This window comes from Lissotriton vulgaris, chromosome 2_1 (assembly GCF_964263255.1).
Source record: "Lissotriton vulgaris chromosome 2_1, aLisVul1.2, whole genome shotgun sequence".
NCBI classification, from domain to species: Eukaryota; Metazoa; Chordata; class Amphibia; order Caudata; family Salamandridae; genus Lissotriton; species Lissotriton vulgaris.
The window spans coordinates 1,984,904,032-1,984,923,578 of NC_141687.1; positions in this window are offsets into that span (position 1 = coordinate 1,984,904,032).

Below are 19,547 nucleotides of genomic sequence, written 5' to 3' on the forward strand. Positions count from 1 at the left end.
AAGGTCTTGGATAGTAAATTAAATTATTACCTATCCTAGAGCGCCCCCAAGCACAAGTCGTTGTAATGACTTGCGTTGAAAAACCTGCGTTATAAAGGCACTGCGTGGTAAAAGTTGCGTCGTAAAGGTTGTTTCCCCCCAAGAACATTGGATTAATATGTGAGTGCTGCATAGCAACTCAGATCTGCTGCCTGAAACTACAAAGAGAAGAAGGACTGCACTGGTGGAATCTTGGTCTGCACCCAAAGGATTGCACCCTGGAAAACTGCTTCTGCTGCACAATTGGAACTGCAGCCGAGGACTTTGCCTTGCTTCCAAAAGGATCAAGGTGTGGACTCCCTGAAAGTAACAGCTTAACATAGCTCACCTGCACCATCTCCCCCAAGAAGTCTCCAGCCTGGAGAGCGTCCAATGGACTTTTAAGAATTTGGGGGGGTGGGGTGAGGGGGGGAGGGTACATTGTGAGAATTGGAGTCCCAAACTTCCCAAGAACCATCTCAGAACAATTAGGCCCTTGGATGTGCGTTTTGGACACTTTGAACTCTCAAGGGGAACTTCAGGAAGAAGTTCCAGAAGTTTCGAGTAACTTTTGGCAAAAGCTCCATATGGTGACAGACCCGTAGACTAGTGTTAAGCAGCTGATGTTGAATCGCAACACAGCTTCGATTTCAGGTTCGTTCTGCTGAAAGCTCCAGCGCTCAAGACTTCTAGGATGCCACAGAGGCCAATTATTCATATCCTAAAGCTCCAACAGGCAAACACACCAGGAAACGAAAACACAAAGGCAACACTAAAGTAATTATAAAGTCAAAATAAAAACACTGGCATAGTAGGGAACTAGCTTGTGGGAGAGCAAAATGAAGTTACTCAAAGTGAAATTAACCAGTGGCTTAAGTAGGCTTACCCTTTGGCCCATGCTATATGCTGTAGTGCGCGGAAGGAAAATGTGATTGACATAACAACAGACCAATGCCCTGTATGTAAGTATGTTATACATATTTTAGTAAAATCTTGAGGTCTTGGCTAACACTAGACCTAATAAAGGAGTAGGAAGGGTCTGGTGATAGATGAGAGAGGCATGAGGTGGAATCAAGACCACGCAGCATGAGTATTCGGTACCTCCGATAATTGTTATAGACGGCCTCTGGCTTCAGAGCAAAACTTAGATACCAGCACTTAAACTTTTACAAATTAAGCACTGCATAAAACTGTACATAGGTCCCTTCTACTGAAATTTTCCACATGGGTGTTATTGTAGAACACATTTAGGTGGAGTCTGATTTCCCCAGAATGGTATGTATTTGCTAGACTAATCATGTGTTGAGCTCCCAGAAAATTATGTGTGTTCTGCTTGGATGAGTGTGCACTGAGAGAAAATAAAATGTATAGGCACAAAAGCCACCAAATTTAGACTCATTTCTTATCGAAATTATACTTAAATCTCGTTCCACTGCCGAGCTTATTACGGCAAAAACTGTACGTGCCTATCCGAGAGAGACACAAAAGAGTCATTCTCACAATACACACTTATGCTGGCCCCCTGGTGGGATAACGTTTTGTGGATTTTTGACCTTTTTCAGTAACCACAAGAGTTACTCAAGAACAGACAGCCAATTTATAAAAATAGAGCTAACATTACCTCACCTTCTCTGTCATTACTTATGCGGTGGAACTCACTTCCGAGACAGGAAAACTTTTATTTCAGGTTCACCACGTGATGAAGAACCGTGGGGAAGAGGAGGAGAGGCACTAACTATCTTCTAGAGCATCCGTTCTCACCCACACAACTAGCAGTGCTGCCAGATTGTTAATTCTACATTGCGTTGCGTATTAGTACGTGTTACAAATCCTAATTTCATTTCATATTCATTCACGAAGAGGTGTGAAAATAGAATAAAACACAATAGAACAAAATTCACGTAAATTCTTTTGTTGAAATTACGCAAAATGTTCAACAATTTATTCAAACTTATGTGTTGTTACGCAATTGCTGTTTCTCATTTTCCATTTTGTTAGCAAGAAATGTGTCCTTAAACCCATTTTTTTTAATGTGACTGCATTTCACGCTATAAAAAAGTGCACATTTGCTTGTGACGTGAACAACAGCCACTCACTTTCGGTTTATTCACATTGTTCCCCCTGCTCTACCATTGGATGTTTACCCAAATGAAGTCTCAGTTACACAACGCAGCGTAATATCAAGTAATTTCTCCTATTTTTATGAATGTCTCATAAAAATAAAAAAATGAAATGTTAGAAATTATGAAAGATTACTCCGACGTAAATGAAATGTTGCTTTGCCCTGCATTGTGATTATAGCGCTACAATTTGTTTTACATTCAGTTGTGGTTATTTGTTGGATCCCCAGTCTCAGGGGCTTCAGAAACAACAGGAAAGACAATAGTGCAGTGACAATTTAACACAATATGATAGATTTAGTAAACTCGATGGCATGATCAGGGCCTTATCAGGGAAGCAGGCACCTACACTTCACTGGCATTAAGTGAAGGTACAAGACTGCCTGTATCACCCACACAGCCTCGCACTCCTCCTCTCCTCGCTACCTGGCGAATAAACTGAAATTCTCTGATAACATAATGAGGAAAATCTATTACTTGAACCTCCCACTTTCAAGAAGGAAAGGTCGATGGCCCAATCCTTTTCAGGCCTCAGGTGAGAATCTGGAACTCACTTCCGCTTCAGCTCCGGACCACCACCTCTTCCCCGGCCTTCAAGCCTGACCTCAAAGCTCTCCTCCTTCAAAGACACTTCCAAATTTAATTCACGCCCTCTCTATCATCTGAAGGAAGTCCTTCCATTATAGAAAACTCTGTTCTACATGACTATAGAAGTGCCTTCTCAATGTGTTCTTGTGGTTTGAGAGTCTGCCATTTATTGCAGTATTATACTTCTACTTGTATTGTGTACTCCTTTGTAACATGCACACGTCACTTTCCCTCTTGTAATGTATCGTTTGCTACCTCTTGTACTTTGTTTGTTCTTGATACATGCACAACTGCCACCATTGCCTCATGTAATGTAACGTTTGTTCTTGTGTTTTGAGTATCCGCCATTTAGTGCAGTATTATACCTCTATTTCTACTTTGTACGCTTTTGTAACATACACACGTCACTTTTTCTAGTCTAGTCTAGTCTAGTCTGGATATTTGTATTGCGCAACATATCACATCCCGAGGGAGTCTCATGGCGCATGTGGACAGTCCTGGGGAGGGAGAATGAGCCAGGAGATGGAATTAGCAGAAGAGCCATGTTTTCAATTTTTTGCGGAAGCTCATGAGTTCCGTTGTTGTGCGTAGGCTTAGGGGAAGTTTGTTCCATAGAGATGGTGCCATGAAAGAAAAGGCACGACCGCCATTTCTGGCAGTTTGCACTCTGAGCGGCGTGAGCTGTGACTTACCGCCTGATTCATGAAGCAAAATTGCGCCCGCAATCGCTGCGAAAATGCAATTGCGGGCGCAATATCCGTATTCGGCATTCAACATGAAAATAGCGAAATCGCAAACACATAATAGCGAATTCGCAATTATATTCGCAGAATCCCGGTAGGAGAGCATTAGCGATTCGGAAAATGCGACAATCCACGGATTCTGCAAAATAAATAGCGAATTCGCAATACAATCGCAATCGGCATTCATGAAAAATCACAAATAGCGAAAAACCCAAAAATCGCTGTTTGCGCGGTGCAAATTAAGGACAACTCAAAGCAGGTGGTAACCATAAAAGCAATTAAAAATTTTCTTTTAAAAAACCGTTGGCCAATCAGTAACAGGTTCAGGCCTGACCAATCACACATAAGGACAATCAGCAGCAGCATTAGGAGTTCCACAATGCCAGGAATGTACATGGTGGTCAGGCGTCGAAGGCTACAGCGAGCAGCACGGAGGAGACGCAGGATCCAGGACAGGATTTCCCGCCAGCGGGTCACCTTGCTGGGCCAAACCAGAGAGCAGATATATGCAAAATATAGGCTGAATGGGGAAATGATAATGCAGCTAATACAGGACCTTGACCCCCTGATGCAGCACCCAACAAGGCGTACCAATGCGGTAGCTACACATGTGCAGGTATTGTGTAGCCTGCACCTTCTGGCCTCCGGGAGCTTCCAGGGGATAGTAGCGGCTGCTGGGGGGATATCCCAGCCCACCATGTCACGCTGCCTCCAGACTTTTGTTGACGCTATGCTCATCCAGCTACACCGTCACATCAAATTTCCCACCAGCCAACAGGATTTGGACTTGACCAAGCTACAATTCTACAATGTAGCCCATTTTCCACATGTACTCGGATGCATAGACTGTACCCACATCGCCATCTGCCCACCAGCTGCCAAGGAGTATATGTTCCGCAATCGCAAGTCCTACCACTCCCTCAACATACAGATGGTCTGCAATGCTAAGACATACATCACTGACATTGTGGCCCAGTACCCAGGGAGTAGCCATGACTCCTTCATATTCCGGCACAGCGGCCTCCACACACGACTGGCCAGGGGAGACTTTGGGGAAGGACACCTACTTGGTAAGTACACTTTGTCGACAATGTCACATTGCTATTAGGTAGCAGCGCAGCACAGGCAATCACCCTCTGCTCCTCTCATTCAGGTGACAGTGGCTACGCCCTCCGTGAATATCTCCTCACCCCATACCTCAACCCTGCTACACCCCAGCAACGGCGCTACAATCTTGCACACATACGGACAAGGAATTGCATAGAAAGCACATTTGGGCTGCTCAAGAGCAGGTTCTGCATACTGCACAAGACAGGTGGGGCCATGTATTACAGTCCTGCAGTGTGCTGCCGCATTATGGCTGTCTGCGCAATACTACATAACATTGCAACCAAGCGCCGGATACCTGTCGACATCTCTGGCAGTGAATCTGAAGTGGACGACCGGCCACCTGCACATGCGCGCCATGCACGTGGGGAGAACCCAGCTGAAGGCCACAGACGTCGCAACCACATCACAGTGAACAGTTTCTAGTGCACCCTCTTCCCTCACCCCACAAATCACAAATGCATGCAAAATGTAATAATGACACAACGCTAATGTGTGCTGCAAAAATAAATATAATTGTTTCATTCACAATAATGGTACCATTTTAACTTTCTTCTTTACTAACAGTATTACTGCATACTGCTGTGTGAAAGGACAGGGCAGGCTTATACTCAGCCTGTGCCTGTAATAGTCATATGTAGTCAATTGCGCCTCCTGCGCGTACCACCCAAGCGCCTCTGAGGCTCATCCTCTTCCGGGGCACGTGTACGTGCCGTGGGCCTGGTGCTGCGCCTGAGTGGCCCTACTTGTGAGGCAGAGTGGCTGCTCATGCTCAATGTCCCCTCACTGACATCATCACCCCCAACAGTGGCAGGTAGAGCAGGAGGGTGTAGTGCTATCACCGCTGTGGTCAGGTGCTCCAGGACCCTGGTCATATCCTCACAGCACTGGATGAGTTGGTGCTGCTGTGCAAGGGACCGCCGCGACAACTGTGATGTTGCATTGCCTGCAACATAATTGGACCTGGTGTAGGCCGCCAGCCGGGTCAAAAGCTGATGGTGGCGCCGGCGTGCTGCGTTGCGCTGAGTTGTCATCGCTGCAGTGTTGGCCTCCATGGCTGCAGTCATGCGGGCCATTCCCTCCCCCACACCTGCCATGGCTGCAGTCATGTGGTCCATGCGGTCCCCCACACCTGCCATGGCTGCCGTCATGCGGTCCATGCGGTCCCCCACTCCGGCCACATTGCGCCCAATGTTGTACAGCTGTAGCTGTATGGCACCTTGCTGCCGTGCCTGCCGCTGATGAATACGCCGCATGCGTCTTTCGACGCTCATTTGCGCCAGCCGCTGTCCATTGCCCAACCTGCTGATTGCTGCATTGGTGTGCTGGCGAGACCTGCCACGCCTGCTCTGCTGGCCTGACACAGTGGCTGGCCGCTGTGTTGCCGCTGTCGCGGGCCCTGATGTAGTAGCACCAGCTGCTGGTGGTGTCACAGCAGGCGTTGCTGGTGTGGCAGGGAATGGAGGCACACTAGTCGTGGGCCTGGCTGCAGCTGTAGTTGGTGCGGCTGAGGCTGGGGGCACACTAGTTGTGGGCCTGGCTGCAGCTGTAGTTGGTGCGGCTGAGGCTGGGGGCACACTAGTTGTGGGCCTGGCTGCAGCTGTAGTTGGTGCGGCTGAGGCTGGGGGCACACTAGTTGTGGGCCTGGCTGCGGCTGTAGTTGGTGCGCCAGACGCAGGGGGCACACTGCTGGTGGACCTGGCTGCTGGTGTTGTTGCTGCGGCAGGGGCTGGTGCCTGTTTTTGTGGCGGCACCTCCTCCTCCTCCTGGGCCTCCTCATCTATTAGCAGCCTTTCGCTGTCGCTGCTTTCAGCGCCACCTGTGAGGGTAAGTGGACGATCATTAGTTGCATGTATCTGTCAGACGTGCAGTTGCTACATGCATGCTGGCTGACATTCCCTGATTGGCTATGGCTTTGCGTACTTTGGAACCTGTCTGGCTTCATTGTGGTACTACTACATTGTGGCCACACTACATGTCCCACAATGCTTCAGGGCATTACCTGATGTGCAACAATGGCATGACTATGGAACATTATGGGAGCCTATATGGTCATGGACATTCATAGGGGACAGGGTCGCAGTCGCATGCCACTTACCTTGGGTGTCTTGGGTGGGGCGGGATGAGTCCAGACGCGTGAATCCAATGCACGCCTCCCTCTCAAGCGTGTCTTCCACTTGGTCCTACAAGGCTGTGTTTGGAGGGACTGTACGTCCTCCCCCTCCAGTGCCCGATGCCTCTCCAAGGCGCTCCGCCACCTTCTCTTTGGCACGACCTCGGAGGTCGTACCATCTTTTTTTAAGTTCGTCCAGTGACCTATCGGCCACACCCACGGAGTTCACGGTGGACGCAATTCCCTGCCAGATCCTCCTTTTTTCCTGCTCCGGCACCCTCCTGGAGTCCTTGCCAAACAGTTTGGAGTGGTTGGCCACCACCCCTTCTATCAAATGCTCCAGCTCCTGTTCTGAAATTTCAGCTTCCTCTTCCGCCCTGTGGAGTTGCTGGGGCCAGGAACAGCTTCCTCAGACATGGCAGCACTGTTGTTGCAGAGTAGGAATCAAAAATAGAATAGCAGGAGCTCTCCCAGTTGCTGACTCAAGGTCTGCCTCACTGTGATGAATGGGGTTGGGAACTGGCTGCTTCCTGGTTGTGATGTCATCACTGTGCTCGAAATGCGACTTCCCATTTTCCCGATCTCGCGATTTTGCGATCTTGCAATTAGCGATATCGCTATTTGCGATATCGCAATCCCGACACGGATGTAGCCGGAAATAGTGATTTTTCTGCGATTATCGTTAATCGCAAACGGAATTTGCGGCCGCATGCGAATCGCATTTTATTATCGCTAAACATCATGAATTCCGATTTGCGATTTCTCAATAGCGATTCGCAATTTTTCGCTATTTGAGAATCGCAAATCCCGTTTTTCATGAATCAGGCTGTTAGTGCTTGATCTCAGCTGTCGACCAGGCCGGTACCATGTCAATTTCTGAGTCTAGTATTTTGGTCCAAGGCCGTACATGTGTTTGTGAACCAGACACATGGTTTTGAAAATGGTTCTTTTTTTTACAGGGAGCCAATGTAGGATTCTTAGGCATGGCAGAGAGGGGGATTGTCTGGGTAGACCTAGAATCAGACGAGCAGCTGTATTTTGTACAACTTGCAGTTTCCTGGTATGGCACTCGTTTATGGCGAGGAGGAGTGAATTGCCATAATCTATCCTGTTTACTATGAGGCCCTGAACCAGAATTCTGCGTGCTTCGGTTGGTATCCATTTAAAGACTTTGCGTAGACTCCGCATGATTCCGAAACAGGTGCCCACCGTATGATTTACATGGTCCTTCATGGATAACTTGTTGTCCAGGCGGAACCCTAGATTGCGGACTGATTCTTTTGGGACGGGACACTCCCCTAGTTCCGAAGGCCACCAATCTTGGGTCCAGTGTTCACTTGCTCGCCCAAATAGCATGACTTCAGATTTGGTGCCATTCAGCTGGAGATGGTTTTGGCCCATCCAGTTTTTTACCTCTACCATACACATTTTAAAATGCCTTTTGGTGTCGTTTGCGTCAGGGCCAAGTGTGACCAATATTTGTGTATCATCCGCATATGATAACACGTCAAACCCGCATGCCCTGATCACTTTGGCCAGGGGGGCCATATAAACGTTAAAAAGCGAAGGGCTCAAAATAGAGCCTTGGAGCACACCTCTTATAACGGGCCAAGTACTGGCCAGAGTATTGTCTACTTGTAATGTGGTTGTTCGGTTAGTCAAGTAACTGACAAACCATTTTAGAAGCTGCCCTCTGACACCACACTCCCACAGTCTTCTAATCAAGATCTGGTGGGAGATGGTGTCAAAGGCAGCCGACAGATCTAAAAGCACAAGAATAGAGGATTGACGTTTGTCAAGAGTAAGCCTAATGTTGTCGGCAACTTCGATCAGTGCTGTTTTCGTGCTGTGGGCAGCCCGGAAACCTGACTGTGAGGGATCGAGTAAGTTGTTCGTCTCCAAGTAGTTTACCAGTTGTTCATTTACAAATGCTTTCAACACTTTCCATGAGTATGGCAACAAGGAAATAGGGCGATAGTTTAAAAAAAGCATTTGCATCAGCGCCAGATTTTTTTAATATGGGTTTAACTCTTGCCGCCTTCCAGATTTTTGGGAATTCCGCTTCTTTCAGGGATGTGTTTAAGAGGCCGGAAAGAGAGTCTACTAGCGCTGGGGCAAGAGTGGCAAATAGTTTGGAGGTTAACTGGTCACTAGGGGAGCCTGATTTAATTTTACGTCCTAGTAGCATAGTTTTTTCGTTGTCCAACAAATCGAAAGTGGCCTATCTCGGGGAAGAGTCATTTCTGTATACAGATTCTTTCGTGTATGGATCCTGTTCTAGATATTGGAGGGATGTATTCTCCATTTCGAAGGATTTGCAAATATTTATGATTTTATCATGTAAAAATTTGGAAAGGTCTTCCGTCCATTCATCAGTTTTTGGTGTTGATTGTGGACTTTTAAAGTAAGTGAATTCCTTTAAGATGTGGTGAAGCTCCTGAGACGAGTTCTCAGCTTTGGTTATTCGTTCGGCTATGTGTGTTCTTTTTGCTGTTTTTATTTCTCTCATATATTTAGTGTGTAGGGTTTGATAGGTTTTACGGTCATTTGGATCTTTACTTTTCTGCCAGGTTTTCTCCGCATTTCTTGTTAAGGTTTTGAGGTTTTTTAGAGAAGGCAGCTAAAGTTATCTTTTTCATATTTCTGCAGAATTTTTGGTTTTTATTACTTGTGATTTCTGGTGTGTGGCTATTTATGGCGCATTTCACCAGAAAGTGATCGGTCCACAGTTGTGGAATAGGGGTGGCTATCAAGACATTAGGAGAGTTGGTGAATAGGAGATCGAGCGTATGACCAGCTTGATGGGTGGGGCCAGTGATCTTTTGTGTCAAATTGAGGGTGTTCATATAAGAGATACATTTTTCTGTGTCAGTATTTGACAGGTCATCAACGTGATAGTTAAAATCACCCAATAATAAGAAATAGTCCGCTGTCAATATGTGAGGGGCTATAATTTCCAATAAGGTGTTGGCGAAGTCTCCTTTATTCCCTGGGGGTCGATATAGCAAAGCCCCTTTCCATGTTTCTTCTTTTCCCAGGCTGTTCACTCTGAAAACTATGATTTCAGATTGATTTACCACAAGGCTTTCTGTAATATGAACATTCATGCTCTCCTTAGCTGCCACCAGTACTCCTCACCATTTTCCCCCTATTCTATCAGATCTGACTATAGAGTACTGCTGGGGAAAGGCTATATGAAGATCAGGAATGGCGTGCTCATGTAGCCATGTCTAAGATATAAAGCATAGGTCTGGTTTTTCGAGGTCAAGAAGGCTCCAAATCTCCAAAGCGTGTCTTGGGATGGATCTGGCATTAAAGTATATGGCTGTATATTTTGCCTGTGTGGGGCTAGTGGAAGTGGTCTGAGCATCATCTGTCTTAGTGCAAGCCTTCACTAATGCCTCTAGGTTAACAGCACAGGGGGCCTTGCGGAGATCAGTTAGTAGTCTTTCTGATACCGTAAAGAGAGGACGGTTTAACTCTAATAGTTCGTTTTGTGCATACCTGATGTGAGATCTGGTAGTTATAGCCATTATCAAGGGTGAGGGTAAAGTAAGAAGACCGGACAATGCTGAAGATAGTGGTGTGGCAGCTGGCAGCGTTCTGGCGCGGACGGGTGCAGACGGGCTAGCCTTTGGCGCGCCGCTGCGCACGTCCGCGCCTCCCTCTAGGTTAATAGGGAAGAGGGCCGGATCCACTAGAGCGCTACCTGTTTCTTTCGTGTGGGAAAGTGGAAGTGAGTATGCTGCCTGTGTGACCCTCCGCAACAAACGGCATACGCCGCGGCGGACCGAGGTCTGGGCAGGTTAGTTCACTAGTTAATCAGTGACAATTGTAGGCAATTATTAAAAGTGGTGCAGTCGATTGTACGGCGAATAAAACAATGACATGTGAAATTTTAAAATAAGTACAGAAATCGATGGGACATCTACAAGTAGCCTCCAACAGTTTTTAACCATTCATTAGATGCTTTATCCCAAAAGCGACTCACCCTCTTAGTCAGGGTGCCGCTGCGCGCGTCTGCGCCTCCCTCTAGGTTAAATAGGGAAGGGGGCCGGATCCACTAGAGCGCTACCTGTTTCTTCCGTCTGGGAAAGCGGAAGTGAGTATGCTGCCTGTGTGACCCTCCGCAACAAACGGCATACGCCGCGACGTACCGAGGTCTGGGCAGGTTAGTTCACTAGTTAATCAGTGACAATTGTAGGCAATTATTAAAAGTGGTACAGTCGATTGTTACGGCGAATAAAACAATGACATGTGACGTATCGTTTGCAACCTCTTGTATTTTGTTTGCTCTTGATACATGTACAATTCTCACTATTGCCTTATGTAACGTAACGTTTGCTTTTGTAACATGCTGACTTGCAATTTTTCCTCATGTTTCACTACTGTTCCTATTGTGAGTCGCTCTGACGCCTTCGGGTAAAGTCCGTGCTATATAAAAACGCATACAATAAAATAAATAAAAACATAAGGTTTCAGCAGAGTGCTGTATACAGAGCCCGACAGTAGGGGGCCGTGTGGGCTGGGGAGTAATGGCTGCTGTGTATACTCACTGCCCATTGAGATAAGCCAGATAGTGCCAGTTATTGTTGGCTGTCACTGGGATCTTTCCACCGGTGGGAGAGAGCACCGGCATACTCATGAGCAGGGTGGACATAATTTGACACGCCTTATGCAGATGAGGTCATTACCCCTCAATATCCAGTATCAAATACGGAATCCGTGAGTCGGTGTAAGTATGCCAGCAGTGGAAGAGAACTCTGACACCATCTCAGCTGTTATTGGCATCCACGCTATTTACCATTTGAAACCAGGGACTGTCATATTACAATGGTTTCATTATAACGTTAATTACAATTGTTAATATAAAGTGTCATAGTCAGAATTAATTACAATGATTAGATGGTGTTACTGGCGATTTGGTTCTTTGGGAATCATTGGGAGTCTTATCTTTCCGAAATATACTAATTAACTTAACCTAAGTTTCTTTGGTTTAGAATACAGACCAGCAATCAGTAGGACAGGCCTGCAACAGGTGTGTATTTTTATTGGTTAAGTCGAGTGTGAATGTCAAACCTTTTAGTTTGGTCAATGCTTGTTATTTGTGTCACCTTGTGAGAAGGCAAAATGCATTAAAAATAACATGGTAATGTTTTAAATATCAAACTTTTATCCAATCCTACACAAAGGCTGCAGGCTTGCTTTCAATTATGCCATCTCAGGTTAACCATGGGATATACACTTACATTGGCATAACTTACACTTACACTCTACACTGGGAGTGCTGCTCACTGCGTGATTTGGATTTCCCTGCTGCTATTCCTGGTGCCTGAATCAAGAGGACATCGCGGGATCACCCTGTGACTACTGACGCTTGCTGCCTTACGAGCGCCTTACAAGGGGGAGTAATTGAAGTACTACAAACACCGAGGGACTGCGAGGTCCAGCAGGCTCTCCCACACACAGCTGCTGCCTCTTCCCTCGGTGTTCCCGCACCCCGCCCGTAGTGTTATAATCTCCTTCCTAATCCCGCGATGCGGGACGCGCGCGGGCTGCGCCGGGCGAAACCCGGGCAAAGGGCGGGCCCTCTGAGGCCCTCCGAGGCCAGAGGAGGCCGGGTCGGGCCTCTTTCCCTTGCTGTGTGTTCCTGTAGGTTAGCCCTGTAAGGAATGTTTTATCGTGGTGCCACTTTTTAATTTCGTGTATTCACTCATTATATTGTTTCCACTTTATAGGGGCTACACCACTCCTTACTGTCAGCACTTCTATGTTCAAGTACCTATTTGTATTGCAGGATGTCCACACCCATCCCCAAATCATCTGTAGAGGGGAGTTCTAAACGGGGGACGTTGGACAAATTTGTTATTAGGGCGGTCTCCACGGTTGATAGGGATTTAGCCCTAGCTGAGCGACGCGCGAGTAGGCGGCGCTCCATTGAGCACATTAAGAGTAAAAAGGTCTTCGTTGGGCCCCATTCTTCCAGGTATGCCTCTGTTAAATGCTAGCTCAGAAGGTCCAAAGAGTCCAGAACCTTCGCTAGATTCTAGTATCCCTCTACTACTCCAGGACAGAGCTACCCCCCCAGATTCTTTGGTTGCTTCTAATACCGTCATTAATCTTTCCGCCTCGCTGAACAGTATTATTGACGAGGTGGAATTAATGACAGACACCCTGCTAGTAACGGCTGAGCCAGCTTCTAAGCCCAATATACAGGCTGCAGCTGCGGAAGTACGCCGATGTCACGGTCCTCCCCCTAAGAAAAGGAGAAGAAAGGGGCATGGTACAGCCAGAAATAAAGTCATGCCCTCCCCCTGTATTAAGAAGATTGACCACCTACCTACAGGTCTAACCCCTCTGCCCGTTACCTCCACCCATTCCTCTTATTCCTTAGATCAGCAGGGTCAAGATTTACTGGGGAGTATTGAAAAAATGATCAGATCATTTACCATGCCACTGGTGGAGAGACTCAAGAGGATAACTGCTCAGTTGGGAGATCTAGAGAAGGCCCTTAAGGCTTCTCATCTGAGCAATAAGGGCTTAGCCGGGGCACCCCCTGTCCCTACTTTTACTACCGTACCTCTGGTCCCCGCACCTAGGATCCGGGACAAATCCAATAAACAACTATCCAAAAGTACCACGTCACAGGCTACTGTAGTTTCAAGGCCTGATATCAATAGGCAGGATAAGGAAGCCACGGGGTGTGTGACACCCATTTGCCCACTGTCGAAATCCACTGTTGCAGATGTCGCTGTTAGACCCCATATCCCCAAAAGCCAAAGAGTAAATTTGCCCCCTGAAGCGGCCCCTTTTGTGGTGATCCTCACCGGAGTCCAAGTTTTGGAGGCGGGTAAGGGGGAAGACCAAGTTCAGCTTAAAAACAAGGCTATTTATTGGCTAAGACAGAATCGGCCCCTACCTCTTTAACTAAATGGAGTAATATTAATGGTACGACGACTCGCGTGGTTGGGGCCTACCCCAAAAAGTATCTCGGGGGATATTGTTATAATTAGCTTCAAAGATAAAAGGGTGGTTAGCCACATCTTAAACTGGTCCTCCCCAAAAAACAGTAGCTTGATTACACCTCGAGAACTGCCTTACTTCTATCCTCGAAGTATGCTAAGTCCTGTGGCAAACCCTGGGCCATGGGCACCCAATGTGGAAAGCTCAATCAGGCCACTGCCGCATCGCCAGGTCAATCGTATGAGGAGACAACGCAATCATCCTGATGCCCATTATCGTGTCTTCAGACCTCCATTTGCTTCACAGTTAGTAAATCTTGCACATCCTGCCTATCCGGCCTACCCTGATCCGTGGACCCAGCATCTAAACGTTCCAGCTGACCCCTGGTCATCAAACCGGTTCCCAATTCCCCTCCATAACCGTTATGAAAGCCTACGAGACCTTGAGGGTGTGGACTGACTGAGTTGCTAACTCCTTGTACCAGTCCGTCCGACAGATTCTACCCCCTTAGTATGTAATGTCAGTGGCCCAGTCATCGATCCTAGGTCGCGCCATGTTACTGGCCCAGTCACTATCTGTAGCTTAGGCCCTGACAATCTTGAAGTCTCTGATGCCAGTACTGCAAGGCAGATTTGTGATCTTCCTGAAGGATTTAGTAACAATATACCAGCTGCTAAACATAGTACACAAGGGAAGATTGAGTTTTTATTCTGGAACATTTCAGGGACTAAGGACAGGGTCTTGGATCCTTCTTCGGTGAAGTTTGTTAGTCCCTTTGGATTCCTGTGCTTCCAAGAAACTTGGACTACTGAGCCTGTTCATCAAAACGGGTACAGAACCTTTCATGCTGCAGCTTTACACTCCAAACGTGGAAGGAATATGGGCGGACTTTGTATTTATATTTCGAATTCGATGGATGTCGAGAATATCAAGGTAGTTAAACTGGGAACTTGCCATCAGATCCTATTAATTCGGATGGCCTCCAAGGTTGATTTTATTTTGATTAATATATACAATAATTTGCACAAACGCTTTGTCCCAGATCTGGTCTCTTCCCTGATTAACGAAATTCACGGGATTATAACCCAGAAAGGGAGGGATTGCATTATTGTTTGTGGGGGAGATTTGAATCATAATTTGTGTGGTCAAGATCGGGGGGGTTGTGGATTTTTAAGGGCGGGTGCAGAAGCAACATCCCCACACTTTTCCCACCTGGACGGGGGTGAATCCCTGAATGATATGCTGGCATCTTTTAATCTAGATTTTGTTAACAGGTTGTGTTCCCCCTGTGTAGATTTCAGTGCAACTTTTGTGGGGAGAGGGCTTGGCACCATTATAGATTTTATTGTTGCTTCTGAAAGTCACGCCACCTGGTTTGCGGATTACTCCACTCATTCTGTAGGATTTAGTGATCATCTTCCCCTCTCCTTTGCCATAAATTTACCACAGGTCAAGCATAATTCATTGATCGAAAGACTGTCTTGGCTAAAAACATTTGATATGCCAAGACAAAATGGTTACGCTATTAAATGGAATCAAAACGAACCGGAGGTTATGCATGCCAGGATAGTTAGGGGATCCCTGGCTTTAATTGAAAGGTGTCTAGACGTAGAGACCTCTCATGAGGATACTTTGACAGCCTTCGAGGCTATTACCCGGACCATTCGAGATAGTTTGTCCCGACCGGGGAGAGGTCATACTTCTAGGTCCGCGTTTAATTCTTGGTTCGATGCCCCTGTTCTAGGGCGAATTCTCACCTCATAGCTGCATTACATAAAAAGAATAGGGACCCGGCAGAGGTGGCTACCTGCAGGAAAGCTTATTGCTTAGCCTGGAAGAATTGCAAGAAAAACATCAAAACCGAGGCTTGGAACAATCTGGCTACTGCCGCACAATCCAAGGACAGTGCCCTATTTTGGCGTGCAGTCAATGCACCTTTTTTTAACGTAACTAACAATGCAAGGGTAGAGGTTGCTATCAGTGAAAATTCCTGGATCGACTTCTTTTCAGAAGTCTATAACCCGGAGGGGACTCTAAAGCTAGATGATATGGAGGATATAGATATTGAGGCATCCCGGACCTTTCGACAAGTTAATCTGGGTATCTCAATTGGCGAAATGTCCGCTGCCATTGAGCAGAGTAGGGGAGGCAAAGCCCAGGATTAGATGGGGTACCTATTGATATTTTTAAATACTCAGTTGACTTATGGTCCCCCATCTTGGACGCAAGTTGTGAGCTGGGGTATCCCAGGACCTGGTCTGATTCGATTATTATTCCCATTTTCAAGAAGGTAGATAGGGAGAGTCCTTCCTGTTATCGCCCTATCTCCCTTCTTGACTCTTTTTGAAGATCACGGGGAGGGCTGTCCTGAATCTGCTATTATCCTGGGTGGAGGATGCAGGAGTTCTATCCCCGGTTCAGTACGGCTTTCGAGAGGGGAAGGGCACTGTCGAACAGGTCCTGAACTTTACACTTCTTCAAGGGAAATATGTTCAGGCCAAGGCGGGCAAACTCTACGCATCATTTGTTGACTTGAGTGCCGCATTCGATTGCGTTAAGCATGATCGTCTGTGGAAGGTGTTTGAAGATCTTAAAGTGGAAGAGGCCATTATTTCTTTTTTAAGGCAACTTTATGCTGGGGCAAGGGCAAGGGTGAGATACGGAACCGGAGGAGAATGCACCAAGCCCTTCCTCGTGAAGCGTGGAGTGAGGCAAGGGTGCGTCCTCGCGCCTCTTCTTTTTAATTTATATACTAATGACCTAGAGGATGTTCTGGTGTCCAAAGTTATTGACTCACCCAGAATTAATTCTAAACAAGTGGTGTCCCTATTATATGCACATGACGCCGTCATTATGGCCAGGACAGAGAGAGGCCTGCAGACAGCCCTAGATGCTTATATTAATTTCATGGACTCTAGGGGTCTGACATTGAATGTGGAAAAAACCTTTGTGATGACGTGCGCTAGGGGCAAATCCAAAACCTGCAAGTTGTTTGCACGCAGGGAGAAAGTGCAGGCCACCAAATCTTTTTCATACTTAGGAGTAGTCCTTGAGGGTGGGGGGCATTGGGGTCCAGCCATCAGGAGTAGGACCCTGTCCTTTGAAAAAGCGACTGCAGCACTTATGGCTTTCTCACGAAAGAGGGGTAAAAGACCCCCTGATATTTTACTTAAAATTTATATGGCCAAATATGTTAGCATGGCCATTTATGGGGCTGGTGTTTGGGGCATCCAAGACACCAGGGATATACAAACAGTAGAAAATGCTTTTTTAAGGTTTATTTTAGCTGTACCCTTTAGTTTATCTGTGTATAACTGTCATGCCGAGTTGGGGGTTCGTCATATTAGTGATCTGATTGCGATGCAACCACTGTTACTCTGGCACAGGGTTTGGACCGCAGTTGACCTGGAGCTTAACAGAGAGATTATCCGCGATGTTATGGCTCTGGACAATTCAAACAAAATAGCATGGCTAACTTATATTCAAAAGTTTTGTCAAGACATGAGGAAACCCGAGTTTTTTACTTCACCAGAGGGGTTATGTAAGATCTCGAGGAAAGACCTAAAGAATAACTGTTGGTACCATCTGGAATCCTTGCGGCTAGGGGTAGAGCTTAACAAGGGATCGGTGGTGCGGCACCAAATGTCGCTTGTATCGGACAACATGCAACCCTATTTGAAGTGGTGCACTAAGGGATTTGATAGGTTTTTACTCACTAGGTTTAGATTCGACATTTTCTTTCGCCTAGTTTCTTTTCCAAAAATCAACAATTGGTCCAAAATGCTTATTAAGTGCCCATGTGGTGGGAGGGCTGGACAAACAACCCTCCATGTGATTTGCTTTTGTGGATTTTATCGTAAAGAGAGAGCCCAATGGATTAAACCACTCCTGAAAAACAATGGAACATGGCACCAGTGCCGCCCAGCTTTACTGTATCTCCAGCTGTTACATGATGAACTGTGTGTGGCTACTATGGTTGGCTTTTTAAAGAGTGTTTTCAGAAAAAGGAAAAATGTAATGTGTTCTTAAAACCACCGTACCTACAGCTAATTTTTAAATGTAATGTCATTTATGTGTACTTCATGTATCGATTTTTTGGTGATGTTGCTTTTATGATTTTATAATTCTGCTAAAATCGAATAAAGCTTTTTCTACTACTACACTCTGCACTCACTGTCACTTTACACGCACTCTGCACTCACTGTCACTTTACACGCACTCTGCACTCACTGTCACTTTACACGCACTCTGCACTCTGCACTCACTGTCACTTTACACGCACTCTGCACTCTGCACTCACTGTCACTTACACTTGTATGTGCAGTGCATGCTTTCTCTCAAATACTTACAGATGATGTAAGAAAGTGGGCTATTAGTTGTGAAGACTGTTGATCCTTTAAAAGTAATAAGCGTTGGCCAAGATGGCGAGCGGGTAAGACGTGTCTCTCGTTTCCCCAATCCCGCCTGCCCATTCCAACCCAAATTTCAGCAGTTTCCCCTCTAAAGATAGAATCAGCGAGGGAGGTCTACGCCGTGGCCCGCCTGCAATCGAGAGTCCGGGTGATTCGCTCCGGGAGGCTCGACTCCGGAGGAGAAAGAGTCCTGAGAGGCCAGGGATGGAAAATGGCAGTGAGATGGGCGAGGGCCGGCTGAGGCCGCTCTGGGTGCCGGATCTCACTGAAGGCTAGCAGCGGACCAGCTAAGCCCACCGGAGTCCAGAGGAGCACAGCAGGGAGACGGTGAGTGGTCCATGGGGTGTGGGCCCCCCACGAGCAACTCGAAGTGCTGGAGCGCAGGCCGGCACCCTATCGCTTGGGGCCACGAGGCGTGCAGCAAGCGGGTTACCCCAACTCCTAAGCCCAGCGAAACACCAGAGGGCCAAGGAGGTGGAAGGAGGGCACTTAGGATTATAGGGATGCCAGGGGGCCAGGTGGGAGCCTTTCTCATCCCACAGTTCGGCGGCCAGAGGCATCAACTGGCAGAGACAGGACGGTGTAAGGAATAGAGCCGGGTGCCAGATGCAGAATAAGGGCCTATTATAGAGAGGAGGCACCCGGTGGTGAGCAATCGCAGGCACCCCCTCAAGGTGGGGGGCACACAGAGGATGCAGGGCCCAGCGCGAGAAGCCCGGGGCTGCATTTAGGGCCAGCACGGGGCGAGAAGAACTGCGCCCCAGACACAGGCCTGCTGAGGGGAAACCGAGAGGCCCCAGGAGGACGGGGAAAGATGAGCAGACCCAGAGAGAGCCCTGGGAGAGCAGGGGGCCTCCAGGAAAGAAAAAGGGGCTTGCGTGACACTGAGGTTCTAGCTACATGAACCCATAAGGAAGGCCCACACCCATGGGTGACAGGCTGGAGTGGGCTACACTGGGTAAAAAGAGTGAGCGGCGGGCATGAGCGGCAGGCCTGCGACCGGAGAGAGGGCACAGGCAAAGCTGAACCCCGGAGGGCTCCCTATGGTGTGCAGCATAGAGAGAAGAAGCGGCGAAGGCAGGAACCAAAACGCAGGAGGATGCAGGGTGGTGCACGACAGACGAGATGCATAGGCAAGCCGCAAGGACCTCAGAGACGGCGAGAGCAACCTCTGGGAGCCCGCAATAACCGGGCATACGGCCAAGCTATCCTGGCTGAAGACGGCTGATGGCCAGAAACCGGTCCTAGGATGCTTGATTCCGGTCCAGGAAAGACATGGCTTGGCAGTTCGGGCTGGACTGTTCCCATGAGGCGCAGGGTCAAGGCTGATTTGCATATGGCCATGTCTGAACTGGGGTGGTGTGGAGTGCAAAAAAACGATGGATTTAGGCCCAGACCTCTGTACTGAGGTGAATGTATGACATTGTTCTGCATTCTGTCCATCAACTGTTGGTTTTGCATTTGTCACCCCGAGTGGGGTGGG